This window comes from Pleurodeles waltl, chromosome 8 (assembly GCF_031143425.1).
Source record: "Pleurodeles waltl isolate 20211129_DDA chromosome 8, aPleWal1.hap1.20221129, whole genome shotgun sequence".
Lineage (NCBI taxonomy): Eukaryota > Metazoa > Chordata > Amphibia > Caudata > Salamandridae > Pleurodeles > Pleurodeles waltl.
In genome coordinates, this window is record NC_090447.1 from 905,533,319 (window position 1) to 905,551,125 (window position 17,807).

Here is a 17,807-nt window from a genome sequence, read left to right on the forward strand (position 1 = left end):
TTACGAGTCCATTATATCCTATGGAACTCGTAATACGGTAGGTGGTATATCCGCCACTTTTGGGACGGTTTAACACCATCCTCCAAAGTTAGAATCAGGCCCATTATGTCATTAAATCTTTCACCCCGCATTAGTTCTCAGGCATTTTATTGGTCCATATGATTGACGTCTTTAGAGGTAGAATGTCTGGTATGATTTCATCCTTTTGTAAAATTTGGGGCATCTTTGCTCAGTGGCTCCATTGTCTGTACCGGTTTGGGCGACCTTGTACATAATACTAATCTACACTGTTGTATTTAGCTAGTATATTTCTACAAGCAATATGAATTTCATGAGAACGGATCTACTATAGTTACATTCAGCTTCTAGTTTGAAGAAAAACAAGAGTTCATGTCCTTTAGCAAGTCAGCACACTGCACGTTAGAAAAACACATTTAATATGAGAGCCAGGCAGCTAGGCCTCGACTCAAGCTAACTAAGGCCTAAAAGATTTATTAGCAAAACTTTAATAACATAATCATTAATAATTAGTATAAAACCATTCTTTCATATAATATTTCATCAACATTAGTCATTTTCATTAGTCACAATATACATTGGCAGCCACTCCCCGTGGGCACAATTCAAGTGCATGTTTTAGCAAAACATATTAATACAGTTTCCATGTGGCATTATTATACATTAGTTCATAAACATTTCATGTTAATATAGATTATATAGGCTAAGTTCTCTCAGTCCCTCCTCTGATGACCTTTGTCATCACACAAACCTTTCCCGTTTCAACCTTTCACTTTAAATTTTTCACTTTGCGCATGATGCGCATTTTAACATCTTGACCTTTGTGTGAACTTTCCCAAATTTCATTAAACATTTTCTCCCTTTAATTTTCTTCATTTCTTTTACTTCATTTTGTCAAATTTCTTTTAATTCTTTCATTAATTTTGCATGCTCCCCATAAACTCAATAAACAGACCAGGACAATAAATAGACCTCCTAATATTTTTGCAAGAACCCTGTTGCAAATATTACTAAACCAACTCCCTACTCTGGCAATTCCTCTCCCAACTTTCTCCCAAACTCCAGGTTCCTTCAGCTCTTTCAAATCTACATTACCTCTTGTTAGGTTAGTAAGCATACCTCTAATCTTTTTGCTATTATCAGGAATGAGCGAGCATCAATGGCGCTCGTTAAGCATCTTACAGAGTCCGCCGCTCTTCACTAAAAGAATGTCTAAAGCAAGCCGATTTTGAAGAGTCATAGCTCTTTCCGCAGCAAGTTCAGTATCCATCAGGAGTATAGCCCCTGTGAGGTTTGTCAGCATGTTATCCAGAATAGTAGACAACTTTCGAATCTTTATGGAGTTTAAAACCTCTACTGAAGGAATTATGGCTCCAAATATGTCACCAACGACAGCAGCCGCTGTCTCTCTCTTTTGTCTAGCATGTTATAATTTAGAAATTTTAGGTATTTGCTTTAAGTCATCAATCTGGTACATCTTTGGGAAAACTATCCCCAAATAACATGTCCCATACCATCCCTTAGGGAGACGGTAATAAGCATTAAGTCCACAAATATAATAGTTCCCAGGGATCGTTGGATCCTGTCCATTTAACATAAATGTCCACTTACTCTGAAACAAAAACACATGCCTGCATTCACTCGTTCCCACAAATAAAGTGTTGTGTTCGGATTTTGGCCTGTATATACAAAGCCTACCTACATGTAATGCATCTATAGCTAATTTGCCTTGCGTCTTTATTGTGGTGTAAGCATAATCATTTGCATATGTGTGTTTCTCTAATCCCTTTTCCAGCCTTTCTTTCAGTGCTTTGCATCTATCATCAGTGTGATCTAAAAAGCTTTTCTCTACAGGCGTTAATAAGCAGGTCAGATTGTTGCGGTGCGCATAAGCTGTCCCAAATGTTACTGTTGGCTCAAAAAAACCTCTAACTAATTTTATACTATGCTCCTTAGCTAATTTGTTCAGAAACTCAATCACAGGTACAAAGGAAAACACTACATCTAAATTCGAATAAAAATATTGCACATGTTCCTGGTCATAGAATCTGTTTAGTAGCAAACTACAGCTTTTCCCGTAGGTTAGAGGCAAACTATGATGTGTGACCCCCTCTTGTACTAATGAAGGAACCTTTGTGCACACATAACAATTTTTTGCATCCATTGTGTAAACATACTCATTCAGTAAGCAATAGAAGACATTAGTAGAAAGTTCCCCCTTTGGATTAGTTCCCTCATGCAAATATTGTGTATCCTGCTCAAACGTTTCCCACGGTGTTAGTGTAGCAGTCTCAGGTTTTGAAGCATTGTTAGTCACTTTCTTATCCAACCATGGCATTCCCACAATCACACCTACGATTATTATTGCACACACAATTCCTAAGATAACACTTAACCAACCACACACTTTACCCTTTTTGCTATTACCTCTAGTGTAAGCCATGATCTGTAAAGAATCAGATAGCAGAATAACTAAAAAAAAACAGTCAACTTGAGGACAATTAAAAACTCTCTCTTTTATTTTTTCTTAATGCAAAGTTTCTCTTTCTCTCTGTGTGTATTTACAGCATTTCACTCACCCCAGGACCCTTTTGTCAAACCAGGTTAGCAGCTTGTCATAATCGTTTTTTCAAAGTCAAAAACAGGTTTTAAATGTCACATCTGGTAATTTATCAGTCTCTTTTCTCAGCTTTCAGCTTTCAATTACAATTTTAACACAGTCTTTTGCTCTGTTTGAATTCAGGTACTGTAGTATTGGCATGGTACTTCTCGATCAAAGCAAAATGCTAAGAATTCTTGCTGCCATTCGAATGTCGTTGCATATGCCCATTCAGGACCTGCTTACCTTCCATTTGCGACTCTCTTTCTTTTCAGTCTGCGTTCACTCTGCAACTCTCCTTCACTAAGATCCTCCCTTCTGGTTGTATCGACTTCTTCTTTTATTGTCTCACAAGGGACGATTTTCTCTCTTGTAATTTTTATCACCTTTATGCGTTTTCTTCCTGCTTGGCCTTTCAGAACGCTGAACAGCACCCTCCTCTTGTGCTATGGTGTTTTCTCTTGACAGACCTGCAATTGGCTCAGGAGGAGTCGGTGTGCTTTGACTTCCCTCTGCTCTTTCCCGCTCGTCTTCAGGGTCTGTAACAGGTTCAATTTCTAACCCGTATCCATCTACTTCTGGGAGAACCTCTCCTTGTCTTGGTTCTCCTGCTGCCTCTACTGAGATGGGCCCACTGTCACCTCTCTCGAACTTGTTTACTGTTTGAGGGACTAGGCCGTCCTCAGTGGGCTCTCCTGCGGTCTCAGTTCCCCTTTGAATATTCTCCGGCCCTGAGACTTCCTTCTCTGGAGTTGTTGTTTTGGACACTTCAAGCTCCTCATCAGACGGATGCGTCACCTTCTTTCTGTGACTGGTATGTATCCAGTTTGGAACTTCTGCACATTTCACAGCAGTAGTTGTCGTCAGTATTAATTGATATGGCCCCTTCCAACGCAGATCCAAAAACAACTTTCTCACATGTTTCTTGACAACCACCCAGTCACCGGCTTTCAAGGTGTGACCTGGATCACTGATTGGTGGCAACGTGTTAGCCTCCACCTGGTAGGAAAAAGAGCGGACCACATCAGCCAGACCCTTGCAGTAGTCCAACACCATATCGTATTCACAAGAGCATTTGCAGGTACTGCGGGCAACCTCATAGCTCTGCCCATGAGAATCTCATGGCGGGATAGTCCTGTCTTCTTATCAGGGGTGTTCCTCATTGACATCAGTACTAAGGGCAATGCATCTAGCCACTTCATATTGGTAGCTGCGCACATTTTTGCCATTCTCGACTTCAAGGTACCATTCATCTGTTCCACTAGTCCTGATGCTGCAGGGCGATAGCTACAATGCAGCTTCTGCTCAATGTCTAGTGCAGCACACAAGAGCTTTATCACCTCATTGTCTAAGTGTCTGCCCCTATCTGATTCTAAAGAGACCGGGAATCCGAACCATGGTATTAACTCTCTAAGCAACAGCTTTGCTACTGTTAGACTGTCATTCCTACGTGTAGGGTATGCTTCAATCCATTGACTGAAAACACACACAATCACCAACACGTACCTCAAGCCTCCACACACAGGCATCCCAATGAAATCCATTTGCATCTTGCTAAACGGACCTCCAGCTCTCCCTATGTGGCTCAAAGTCACCACAGTCCCTTTTCCGGCATTCATCGGTTGACAGATGATGCACCTGTGACAGGTAATCTCTGCACATTGTCTGAATTTCGGATTGAACCAATCAATTTTGAATAATCCGATCATTGCGTCTCTCCCAAGATGTGCCTGCCCATGGTAAAGCCTTGCAAATTGGGACAAAAGACTGTTTGGCAAAACTAGCTTCCCCTCCTCTGAGACCCACAAGTCATCAGCTCTCTGTACACATTGCATTCTCTGCCAGGAGTGTTTTTCCTCTATGCTAGCACGGCCCTGCAGTGATTTTAGCTCATCTAATGTATCAACAACTCTTAATGCAAAGTTCAAACATGTTTCATTTTAAGTTTGCGGTAACAATTCCCACTGATCCTTGATCTATATACAGTTCAATGCGCAAAATCTTGTGACTTGATCTGCAAAGCCGTTTCCCATTGACACAAAGGGGGTCATTACAACATTGGCGGTAAAAGCCGCTTACCGCCGTGCAGAAGACCGCCAACACACCGCCGCGGCTGCAGAATTCCACCACAGCTATTACGACCCACATCCCGAAATCCGAAAAAAATTCAGACACCCACACAAGTCCGCCACACCAAAGGTCAGTGAGAAACTGGCGAAAACAAAACCTCCACCGTCACGCCAACAGAAATACACCCATGCTATCACGACCCACGAATCCACGCAGCGGTCTTTCAACCGCGGTATTCCATTGGCGGTACACACCGTCGAGCTCAAAATACACACACTCTTACTAAACACAGCCACATTGGACAATTCAAAATACACACACCTGATACACATACACACACCACTCCCACACACCCAATACAATATAAAACACACACCCACATCACCCACAAACCCCTACGACAAAAAATTCTGAAAGAAGGCCAGAGAGAGACACCACCATCCACAAACTAGCAGCCACAGGCACACAACACCATCACCCACACTACTTCCAGGCACAAAACACCACACTTATCACCACATACACCACCCCACACATCACCTACACCACCCCATGGCACGGCAAAGACACCCCAGGTTCTCTGAGGAGGAGCTCAGGGTCATGGTGGAGGAAATCGTATGGGTAGAGCCACAGCTATTTGGATCACAGGTGCAGCACACCTCCATAGCTAGGAAGATGGAGCTATGGCGAAGAATTGTTGACAGGGTCAACGCAGTGGGACAGCACCCAAGAAATCGGGACAACATCAGGAAGAGGTGGAACGACCTACGGGGGAAGGTGCGTTCTGTGGTCTCAAGACACAACATTGCGGTACAGCGGACTGGCGGCGGGCCCCCACCTACTCCCCCACAACTAACAACATGAGAGGAGCAGGTCTTGACTATTCGGCATCCTGAGGGCCTCGCAGGAGTCGGTGGAGGAATGGACTCTGGTAATTCAAATCTTAACTATCATATCCCCCACCCTACCTGCATGCTATCACAGACCCCCACCCTCGCCCCTTCCCCTATCACTCCAACTCCTCACAAATGCACTAATAACACAAACCACCCATCCCAACACCAAGCCCTGCATGACACAACAAAGCATGGACACCCATCACTAAAGCATGCCCACTACACATATCCATAACACCCCCCTCAACCATCATCACACAAGCCACCACACAGGATTGCTAGCACTGGGGTACACGCTCACCCACCCATTGCCCACCATGACACACACAGATACAATAATCATGCTTTTATACCCCTGCAGGACCACTACCCAACGCCACCAGACAGGAGGGTCCAGACATCTCCACCCCACCCACAGAAGAGGCCCACAGTGATGACAGCAGCTCTGTCCAATTGGATCCAGATGACCAGCCCGGACCATCGTGGGCCTCGGGACAGTTGGTTCCCCACACCCAGTCACAGGCCACCACAGACCTTCCACCCTCTGGTAACACCAGCACAGCACCCACCCAGCGGGCCCATACCTCCGTCCCCAGGACACCTCAATCAGCTGTGTGTCCACCACTACAGGGAACCCAGGATAACCCACCACCCCAACAACAACAGGGACCTGGGTGCAGTGGTAGTGGGCACAAGGTCCAGGGGACGGAGGCACAGGAACACAGGGGAACTGGGAGGGCTGCTGTGCGACATGGGGCGGACAGGCCTAGGGAACCCACTCTCCACGAGGCCCTCTCCTCCATCATGGGAGACTACCACCACTCCCAGGAGACGATGGCAACGGTACTGGCCAAGTTTTAGGAGACCCAGCGCCTGCAGTAGGAACAGTATTTGGGGTTCAGGGAGGAACTCAGAACAATCAGCTCCGCCCTGGGCACCATCGTAGGGGTGCTGAAGGAGATACTTAACACCAGGAGGGACACTGTGGCACTGCAAGGGGCCCCTGACACTAGCATGGACGATGAACTGCCCACCACCTCCGCTTGCGCTAGTGGACAGGACGCCCCGCCACAGGACCACCACACCAGCACCCCACCCCCTGCAGACGGAGAACCACCCCGCAAACGGTCCCTGAGATCCAGGAAAAAAGAAAGAGCACGATGCCAAGACCCCCACCAAGAATTGAGACCACCCTGATTGTCATCCTACTGTCCCACTTTGTAACCCTGTATATCTTGGAACTGCCCCAGCTCCACTTCCTATGCCCATATGGGCAATGCACCTGTGAGACTAATAGACTGGACTCTGCCATGGACATTCCTCCACCATCACCACTCACCAATTTACAACCCCCCTCCAAAATTGAGCACTTCAATAAACACCCTTGAACCACAAAACAATCTGGAGTCAGTCTGTGATTTCGAAAATGTGTATTAGCAATGACAGTGACAAAATGCGTTTTCAAATGTAATGTCAACATACCTATGTCACACATCTCAAGTCCATAAGGAATCTAAGCAGATGACACACGTTGTAAACCATAGGGAAATTTACAACTCAGTTACCATATACTGGGAGAAATCGACAGACAGGATAGAGGTAGAAGTGTGAAAGTACTTGTAGTAGGCAGGAATTTGTTCTCACCTGTGTGTCACTGGAAATATTGCTGGATAACTGAGTCCCTGTTGTCAATGTCTTCTTCTTCTGCTCCCTCCTCATCACTGTCCACAGGCTCCACAGCTGCTACAACATTTTCATCTGGACCATCCTCCTGCAGAAAAGGCACCTGTAGTCACAAAGCCAAGTTGTGAGCATACAGCAGGCCGCGATGATCTGGCACACCTTCCTTGGTGAGTAGAATAGGGAACCAACTGTCATATGGAGGCACCTGAACCTGGCCTTCAGGAGGCCGAAGGTGCGTTCGATCACCCTACTAGTCCGCCCATGGGCCTCACTGTAGCGTTCCTCTGCCCTGGTCCTGGGATTCCTCACTGGGGTCAGTAGCCATGACAGGTTGGGGTAACCAGAGTCCCCTAATAGCCACACCCAGTGCCTCTGGAGTTGACCCATCACATATGGGATGCTGCTATTCCGCAGGATGTAGGCATCATGCACAGAGCCAGGGAACTTAGCATTTACCTGGGAGATGTACTGGTCTGCCAAACAAACCATCTGCACATTCATCGAATGATAACTCTTCCGGTTCCTGTACACCTGTTCACTCCTGTGGGGGGGGGGACCAGAGCTACATGAGTCCCATCAATGGCACCTATGATGTTGGGGATATGTCCAAGGGCATAGAAGTCACCTTTAACTGTAGGCAAATCCTCCACCTGAGGGAAAACGATGTAGCTCTGCATGTGTTTCAGCAGGGCAGACAACACTCTGGACAACACGTTGGAAAACATAGGCTGGAACATCCCTGATGCTATGGCCACTTTTGTTTGAAATGACCCACTTGCAAGGAAATGGAGCACTGATAGCACCTGCACTTGAGGGGGGATCCCTGTGCGATGGCGGATTGCTGACATCAGGTCTGGCTCCAACTGGGCACACAGTTCCTGGATTGTGGCACGGTCAAACCTGTAGGTGATGATCAAATGTCTTTCCTCCATTGTCGACAGGTCCACCAGCGGTCGGTACACCAGAGGATTCAGCCATCTCCTCACATGTCCCAGCGGACGGTGCCTAGGAATGACAACAGCGACCACAGAGTCAAACAACTCAGAGGTATGTACCAACAGTCTACACAGAACACCATTCATACACAAAATCTGGCCTGTATTTGTGTTGCGCTACAAGGCCTAGGTCTGTGTGATGCAGTTGCTAATGAGGCCGTGTGGGCCCCTAAAATGGCACCTGCCTGACCTCTAAAGTGGGACAATGGGATGTGAGGTAACTGCGCTGGCGTTCTACACCATCGCAGTAGGCGGTCGATGACTGCGGCGCAATGCTGCATTGGTTAACATTGGACCCTATGGATCCCAGGAGCCAATGACGATATACGCCGGCGATGATGGTACGCACCGCCGCGGAAGTGACCACCATTTTCTATCTGTTCAATCACTCGATACCTGATCTTCGACAGGAGAGGACCTACACTGCAAGTGCTGCTGAGACCTCGGTCTGGAAGAGACAATGGCTCATGCATCTGGGGAAAGGGCCCCTGCCTTCACTGCAGAGGAGTTGGAGAAGCTCATGGACGGGGTCCTCCCCCAGTACATGCTACTCTACGGTCCTCCAGGCCAACAGGTAAGTACACAGGGAGCACATTGTATGGGCTATGCCTGTGTGGAGAGGGCTGGTTGTAAGAATGAAGGGGGCACAGTTCTGCGTGCACGAAAGACTGTGAATGCATGTGCCACATGGCAAGGGTAGGGATGTGGGCCACTCACTTCGACGGTGCAGTTGGTAATGACTTCTCTTCTTCCCCTGTATATGTCATGTAGGTCAGCGCCCACCAGAAGAAGGATATTTGGCGTGCCATCGCCAAGGACGTCCGAACCGTAGGGGTCCACCACAGACCCTCTCTGTCATTTATGTGTGCAGATGTCGACCATAGCCATGTAGGACATATCCCAGGAATTGCATCTGTAGAGCCCAACAGCGCGACGTAGTGCAGGGGGCTGCTGTGTCTGTATTGTCCGCCAACGGTAGCGGTAAGCCATGCACTCAACCTGTCTTTCTTCTGTCGTTCCCCCCCCTTTTTGTGATCTCCCTGTTCTTGTGTGCATCAGAATCATCAGGCGGAGGTACAGTGGCACCGGAGCACGAGGGAACTGCATCCCACATAGCCATGGAGGCCCACACCACGGACTCGGAATACCCCAGTGGGACGGAGGGCGAGGGGAGCTTCACGGCGGGGACAGGATCAGCAACCAGCGACACGGACTCGTCCGCCGATGGGAGCTCCCCTGTGGTGGCGGCACCATCTGTGCGCCCCACTTCTACAGGTACAGCTGCCACCTCCCCTACCAGCACCGCCCTCCCAGCAGCCCCTCAGCGTTCGCCCCGTGCCCGCTCACCCAGCAGGGTGGGCATCACCTTCGCCCCAGGCACCTTAGGCCCTGCCCCAGTCACTCCTGCTGCCCTCAGTGAGGAGGCCATTGACCTCCTCAGGTCACTCACTGTTGGGCAGTCTACAATTGTGAATGCCATCCAGGGTGTAGAAATGGAGTTGCAACACGGTAATGCATTCCTGGAGGGCATTCATTCTGGTCAGGCTGTCCTTCAGCGAACCCTGCAATCTCTGGCCTCAGCACTGATGGCAGCCATTGTCCCTGTGTCTAGCCTCCCCCCTCCAACCACCTCCACCCAGACCCAATCCCCTGTACCCCAGCCCATCCCAAGCACACCTACAGACCAGCATGCACACACGTCAACACACAAGGGAAGCTCTGGCAAACATAGGCACCACACAACCCACAGGCACACACACAAGCATCACCCACATGCAGACACAGCAACATCCACTGCCTCCACTGTGTCCCCCTCCTCGTCGTCTCCCTCCTCCCTCCCAGTCTCGTCTACACTCTCACCTGCATGCACTACATCTACAGGCACCAGGAGTCGCACCAGAACACCCACCACCACACCCCGCTCACCTGCACTCACCACCTCCACTCCCATTTACACGTCCCCTGTGTCCTCTTCCAGTGTGTCTGTGAGGCCCCCACCCAAAGTACACAAACGCGGGCACCCACACACCCAACATCCATCCACCTCACAACAGCCTCCAGTACCTGCACCGGCACCTGCACCCCAAACACCTAAAGTGACACCTCCTACAACCACCTCCTCTTCCTCCACTCCCAGACCCCCTCCAACTACCCATCCCAGTGTTCGTCAGAAACTGTCCTTCTGCAAAGTTGACCTTTTTGCCCCTATCCCCCCCTCAAATTCATCAGTCCCGTCGTAGCGCCTCAGCCAAAAAGCCTCCAGTACCAGTGGTGCCTGTTCAAGGTGTGTGGAGTGCACCGGCCACCAGGGCAGGCAGTGTGACCCAGAGTTAAGGCACTGGCAGCCCACCCCCTGTAAAGGCTCTGAAATTGGAAAGTGGCCGACGGGACCCTGTGAAGATTCCTGGAGGCAAAACAACTCACAGGGGTCCCAGGGGGATTGCAGAGTCAGCTGTGACTCCTCCAAAGGTGAAGAAGGGCCAGAGGAAGTCTGCACAGCCTGGTGTGAGCATCATGGCGGAGAAGGGCGGCATCCTTCCCGGCGGTCGGGACGCCACCGCCAGCACCGTCGCATTTGATCCGGAGACCACCGCCAGAGTCATTGCCCAGGAGGGCCCAAGTATCGTCACTGGCCATGAGACCACCGTCAGAGTCATTGCCCAGGAGGGCCCAAGTATTGTCACTGGTCCGGAGACCACCGACAAAATCATTGCCCAAGAGGGCCCAAGTATCGTCACTGGCCAGGAGACCACCACCAGAGTCATTGCCCAGGAGGGCCCAAGTATCGTCACAGGTCAGGAGACCACCGCCAGAGTCATTGCCCAGGAGGGCCCAAGTATCGTCACTGGTCCGGAGACCACCGCCACCGCCGGAGTCAGTGCCAAGGAGGGCCCAAGTATCATCACTGGTCCGGAGACCAGCGCCAGAGTCATTGCCCAGGAGGGCCCAAGTATAGTCACTGGTCAGGATACCACTGCCAGAGTCATTGCCCAGGAGGGCCCAAGTATCGTCACTGGTCAGGAGACCAACGCCAGAGTCATTGCCCAGGAGGGCCAAAGTATCGTCACTGGTCTGCAGACCACCGCCACCGCCGGAGTCATTGCCCAGGAGGGCCCAAGTATCGTCACTGGCCATGAGACCACCGCCAGAGTCATTGCCCAGGAGGGCCCAAGTATTGTCACTGGTCCGGAGACCACCGACAAAGTCATTGCCCAGGAGGGCCCAAGTATCGTCACTGGTCCGGAGACCACCGACAAAGTCATTGCCCAGGAGGGCCCAAGTATCGTCACTGGTCAGGAGACCACCGCCAGATTCATTGCCCAGGAGGGCACAAGTATCGTCACAGGTCAGGAGACCACCGCCAGAGTCATTGCCCAGGAGGGCCCAAGTATCGTCACTGGTCCGGAGACCACCGCCACCGCCGGAGTCAGTGCCAAGGAGGGCCCAAGTATCATCACTGGTCCGGAGACCAGCGCCAGAGTCATTGCCCAGGAGGGCCCAAGTATAGTCACTGGTCAGGATACCACTGCCTGAGTCATTGCCCAGGAGGGCCCAAGTATCGTCACTGGTCAGGAGACCAACGCCAGAGTCATTGCCCAGGAGGGCCAAAGTATTGTCACTGGTCTGGAGACCACCGCCACCGCTGGAGTCATTGCCCAGGAGGGCCCAAGTATCGTCACTGGTCCGGAGACCACCGCCACCGCTGGAGTCAGTGCCCAGGAGGGCCCAAGTATCGTCACTGGTCCGGAGACCACCACCACCGCCGGAGTCAGTGCCCAGAAGGGCCCAAGTATCGTCAGTGGTCAGGAGACCACCGCCGGAGTCAGTGCCCAGGAGGGCCCAAGTATCGTCACTGGTCAGGAGACCACCGCCACTGCCGGAGTCAGTGCCCAGGAGGTCCCCGGCTGCCACAGCCCCGCTGGGCAATGAGGGAACGTCATGCCACACACCAATGCCCAGTCCAGAGAACGTCATGCCACACACCAATGACCAGTCCAGAACCGCCATGGCAAAGTACCGTTGAACAGTCGCGAACCGCCATGGCAAAGCACCGCTGAACAGTCTGGAACCGCCATGGCAAAGCACCGCTGAACAGTTCAGAACCGCCATGGCAAAGCACCACTGAACAGTCCAGAACCGCCATGACAAAGCACCGCTGAACAGTCCAGAGACCGCCATGGCAAAGCACTGCTGAACAGTCCAGAACCGCCATGGTAAAGCACCGCTGAACAGTCCAGAACCGCCATGGCAAAGCACCGCTGAACAGTCCAGAGACCGCCATAGCAAAGCACCGCTGAACAGGGCATGCACCGGGGAAGAATGAAAAGGCCGCCACATCAAGCATCGTTATCCCATGTGCAGCTGGGACAGTGATGGAACAGGAACTGTCACGGGGAGACTAATCCAGTCTGGGCACCAGTCCCCCTCCAGAACCAGTGGAGGCTGTTATCTACTTGCAAAACTGTGGCTTTGCAATCCCCAGGATGGTCCAGTGGGCAACCCACCCACTGTAGAGACTTGAGAGACTGTGGCTTTGCACTCCCCAGGATGGTCCAGTGGGCAAACCACCCACTGTAGAGACTTGAGAGACTGTGGCTTTGCACTCCCCAGGATGGTCCAGTGGGCAAACCACCCACTGTAGAGACTTGAGAGACTGTGGCTTTGCACTCCCCAGGATGGTACAGTGGGCAAACCACCCACTGTAGAGACTTGAGAGACTGTGGCTTTGCACTCCCCAGGATACATCAATGGGCATGGAGCCCTGTCGTGGATCTGGCTTTGCACTCATCCGGCTGAGGTGCTCCCCCTTCCCTTCCCCCTGAGGTGCCTGTAGTATTTCTATCTGATGCCCCAGCAGTGTTCTCTCCGTTTGTGGACAGGTATCTTTTGTGGACCTCGCCCATGCATTTTTGGACTAGTGGTGCACGGACATTGATATGTGCATATCTGCACTACTTCTCGTATTGTATATACTTTTGAATGATTCTATAATATATCTGTATATTTTTGATACATGTATATTGATACATTGCAATGTTTGAACTGATTTTGTTTTGTCTTTGCATTCTTCCGGGGGGGTTGTGGGTTGTTACTGTGATTTTTGTGAATGCATTGGTGTGTGTGTTGTAATATGCGAGGGTGGGGGTGGGGGTGGGGGTGTTTCGTGTGTGTGTCCCTAACTTTTGCCTCCCCCCTCCCCTATGTCGTAGGTGTAGTACTCACCGTTGTCTTCTCCGGGGCCGGCGTTGCTCTTCGTAGATGAGTAGGAATACAAGGGCCGGTAGGATTTGTAATTCCGGCTCCATGGAGTCCTCCTTCCATGTGGGATGTGTTCAGGTAGCGTTTTCCCATTGCAGTAACTGTTTCCGCTGTGTTTTTATCCATGGTGAATCCGCCCCGGAAAAGGTGGCGGATTGGTGGGTTGTGATACTATGGGTGGTACATTGTATTCCGCCTGTCTGTTGGCGGTGACCGCTGGTCTGCTTGTCTGTACCGCCGTGGCGGGCGGTGTGTTAAAGTGGCTGTCTTTGTTGGCGGTTTCCGCCAGGGTCATGATACCCTTTTTTTCTCCGCCGGCCTGTTTGCGATATTACCGCACCTTTAACACCATCCGCTAGGGTTGTAATGACCCCCTATGTCATTAAATATTTCACCCTGCATTAGTTCTCAGGCATTTTATTGGTCCATATGATTTACATCTTTAGAGGTACAATGTCCGGTATGATTTCATCCTTTTGTAATTCTTTGCGCATCTTCGATCAGTGGCTCAATTGTCTGTACCGGTTTGGGCGACCTTGTACATAATACTAATCTACACTGTTGCATTTAGCTAGTACATTTCTACAAGCAATATGAATTTCATGACAATGGATCTAGTATACTTACATTCAGCTTCTAGTTTGAAGAAAAACAAGAGTTCATGTCCTTTAGCAAGTCAGCAGACTGCACGTTAGAAAAACACATTTAATATGAGAGCCAGGCAGCTAGGCCTCGACTCATGCTAACTAAGGCCTAAAAGATTTATTAGCAAAACTTTAATAACATAATCATTAATAATTAGTATACAACCATTCTTTTATATAATATTTCATCAACATTAGTAATTTTCATTAGTCTCCGTATACATTGGTGGCCACTCCCCGTGGGCACAATTCAAGTGCACGTTTTAGCAAAACATATTAATACAGTTTCTATGCGTCATTATTATACATTTGTTCATAAACATTTCATGTTAATATAGATTATATATGCTACGCTCTCTCAAGTCTCCTCTGTCATGAGAACAGTGTCCCTGGGAGAGTTTTTGCTTAATTTTTCAATTTTGCTGCAAGTTAGCTTTTTGAGCCCCTAATAAATGAGCAATCAGTAGGAGAACCAGTAATGTTTGGTCTGATTGCCTTGTAATTTCTCATTTTCCCTAAACTTTTCATATGTACATTTTGTCTGTTTTCAGCAGCTGAAATTTCAGCAAAAAAAGTAAAAACACTTACAATTCAGATGTGAATGACCACTGTTGTTACTGGCCTCACTGGAATTAAGAAGCCACATGGATGGTAGGTCTTCCGTTTCCTCAATTCAGGTTTCCAATTCTTTCCAATTAGATTAAGGGTCCCTAATACTACAAATACTACAAGTGTTTCAGAGGCAGCAGAAATGTAAGTACAAATCCAAAACCCTTAACTGCTTCAGTAGGCACAAATTATAGTCATACAGTAATCCAGCATAAATGTTTACAGCCAAATGCCCATGAGGGCCAGGTGTGTGGACAACCTGTGCCCAGGGTGATCAAAAGCCGTAACTCATAGGTTTATTCTCTCTCACAATAGGACACCACCAGTCAACGGTATATGCTTTTCTAAAAGACGTCATATTGGGGACTGACAATACTTGGCATACATGATTTAAACTAGAATTCACTAGACTAGTAGTGGGAGCAGGCCTGCTTGATAGAAAATTCAGTGATAGACCAAATTTAAAAACCTGGATCTGATTATCTTATTATGTCAAACATTCTTTGATGAATTTTTCACCTAGAATGTCTTTAACAAACCCAATGAGATATTGCCATCTTTGCAAAAACGTTGATCTTCCTGGCTGTTTTTCCTCAGACCAATATTTATTTGTTTTGTTAAAAAAAGAGTGGTACCCTAGCTAACACACCCTATCATTCTTTGTGTTCCATCTCTTTCTCCTCCATTTTCTTTTGAAGAGAGGTTCCCTCCTTTCCTCTCTCTAACTTGTTAAACCTCAGAGGCAAAAACCACCTCTCTTTCTCTGTTTTGTCCATCCATTCCCCCATTTCCCTACTTAACCTATTTTTCTCTTTTTTTTCAGTGAAGTCTTCCTCTACTCGCTTTTTAAGTACAAAAATAGAGAATGAAGACTAAGGGGGTTATTACAACTTTGGAGGAGGTGTTAATCCGTCCCAAAAGTGACGGTAAAGTGACGGATATACCACCAGCCGTATTATGAGTTCCATAGGAAGATATAACGAGTCCATTATATCCTATGGAACTCATAATACGGCTGGTGGTATATCCGTCACTTTACGGTCACTTTTGGGACGTATTAACACCTCCTCCAAAGTTGTAATAACCCCCTATGTGACACATTTCATTTCTCCAGTACCCCTTTTTAAAAAAAAAATTGTTCATTCATTCTTACAATTAATTATGTGTTCGGAATAGTAAGACGTTTTCTATTTTTTATTTTATATATGGTATCCAAGATTCTAATCTGGGTCTGGTATGTCGAACACAAAAATGTGAAGTACTATGGTCTTTTCAAACCAAGAGTGCGATATACAGTCAAGAAGAGGAGATCTAGGGCCACATGTATGTAGTCTTTTGTACATCGCAAACGGCGAATCAGTCCGTTTGCGGCATGCAAAATGCACTTTGCCATGTACGAAACCATTTTTGCGATTCGGTAAACTACCGAATCGGAAAAAGGGATTGCGACTCGCAATTAGGAAGGGGTGTTCACTTCCTAATTGCGACTCGCAGTCCCATGTGTGATTGATTTGCGGTCGCAAAACAATTGCAGTTAGCACCAGTGTCACACTGGTGCTAACCCATTTTGAAAGGGGTTCCAATAGGATCCCTTCCCCTTTGAGAATGTCAGTGAAACATTTTTTTAGAGAAGGCAGTTGTCCGACGGACCACTGCCTGCTCTGAAAAAATGAAACGAAAACATTTCATTTTTTGTTTTTGAAATGCATCTCGGTTTTTTTAAGGAAAACGGTCTGGATTTGGAAAAATAAAAAAACTGCTTAATATAAAAGCAGTCACAGACATGGTGGTCTGCTGTCTCCAGCAGGCCACCACCCCTGTGAGGGCGGCCATTCCCAAGGGGGGGTCGTAAATTGCAACCTACCTCATGAATAGTCATGAGGTAGGCATTTGCGACACACTTGCGAGTCGCAAATAGTGTCCCTGACACTATACAACATTCGGTTTTGCGACTTGCAAATCGTGAGTCACTCTGACTCGCAATTTGCAAGTCGCAAAACCAAAGGTTGATACATGTAGCCCCTATTTAATTCCGTCAGTCAGCGGTATAAGTCACAAAGATCCAGTGCTGAAGGGTTAGAGGGAAACGTACTACTGAAGTCACAAATAATCATGGACTTGCATATGTGTTTTTTACATAGGCTTCTCATGAAAAAACACACCTACGTCTGCTGTGTATAACGCACTTTTGCGAGGCTCATCAGACTTTGTAGGAAATAGAAGCTCAGACTACGAGCCGATATCTCCTGGCTCCCATTTCCCTTGGAGTGCTATAGTTCCTCATCAAGTAAGTATTATTTAATGGCAACTATAGAGATCCAGAAAGCTTTCACTGCTCCACTGGAACATATAGGTTCTCACACTCTTAATTTCTTTTTACTAGACAACTCCTCATCCTTTTAGAAAGGCATACTGACACTTAGAAGACCGAGAGGCAGGGGATGAATTGGTAGAATATACTCTCCTCTTTTGAAAACGGGCCCAAACAACACTGTGCCAACATAATGACCAAAAGAAAGGGCTTGATTCACAAAGGTATTCTTGACAATGAACTTACATTGAAAGACAAAAGAATACCCATTTGTGCTTCCCGGGAATTCGCAGAAGGTTTCTGGCAGGTGCCAATGGATTTTCTAACACATATTTCTCTGCCATACATGCATAGATATAAGCATTAGTAGAAGCCACTGAATGGGGACGTCTGTGTTACAAAACGTGATTTGTCTTGTAAATTTGCGAATCCCCGCAAGCGTGTATTCGTTTGCATTTACAGACTAAACTGTGAATCCTTTCCACCATCTAAGCTATTTGAGATATACTTCCGGGAAGGACTAGAGCAGCTCCCTTTCAAAGACGGAAAGGGAATGGATTTTCCCTAGATTTCATGCTGTGGTTAAACGTTTCCCCAATGAGATAAATGAAAAAGAAATGAAAAAAAATAAGTTTTTGGACATTCGACTGTGCTTCCCACAGGGCATAATTGTACTTTATTTAGAATTCCACAAAGCAGGAATAAGCAGCCTTTAAAAGTCAT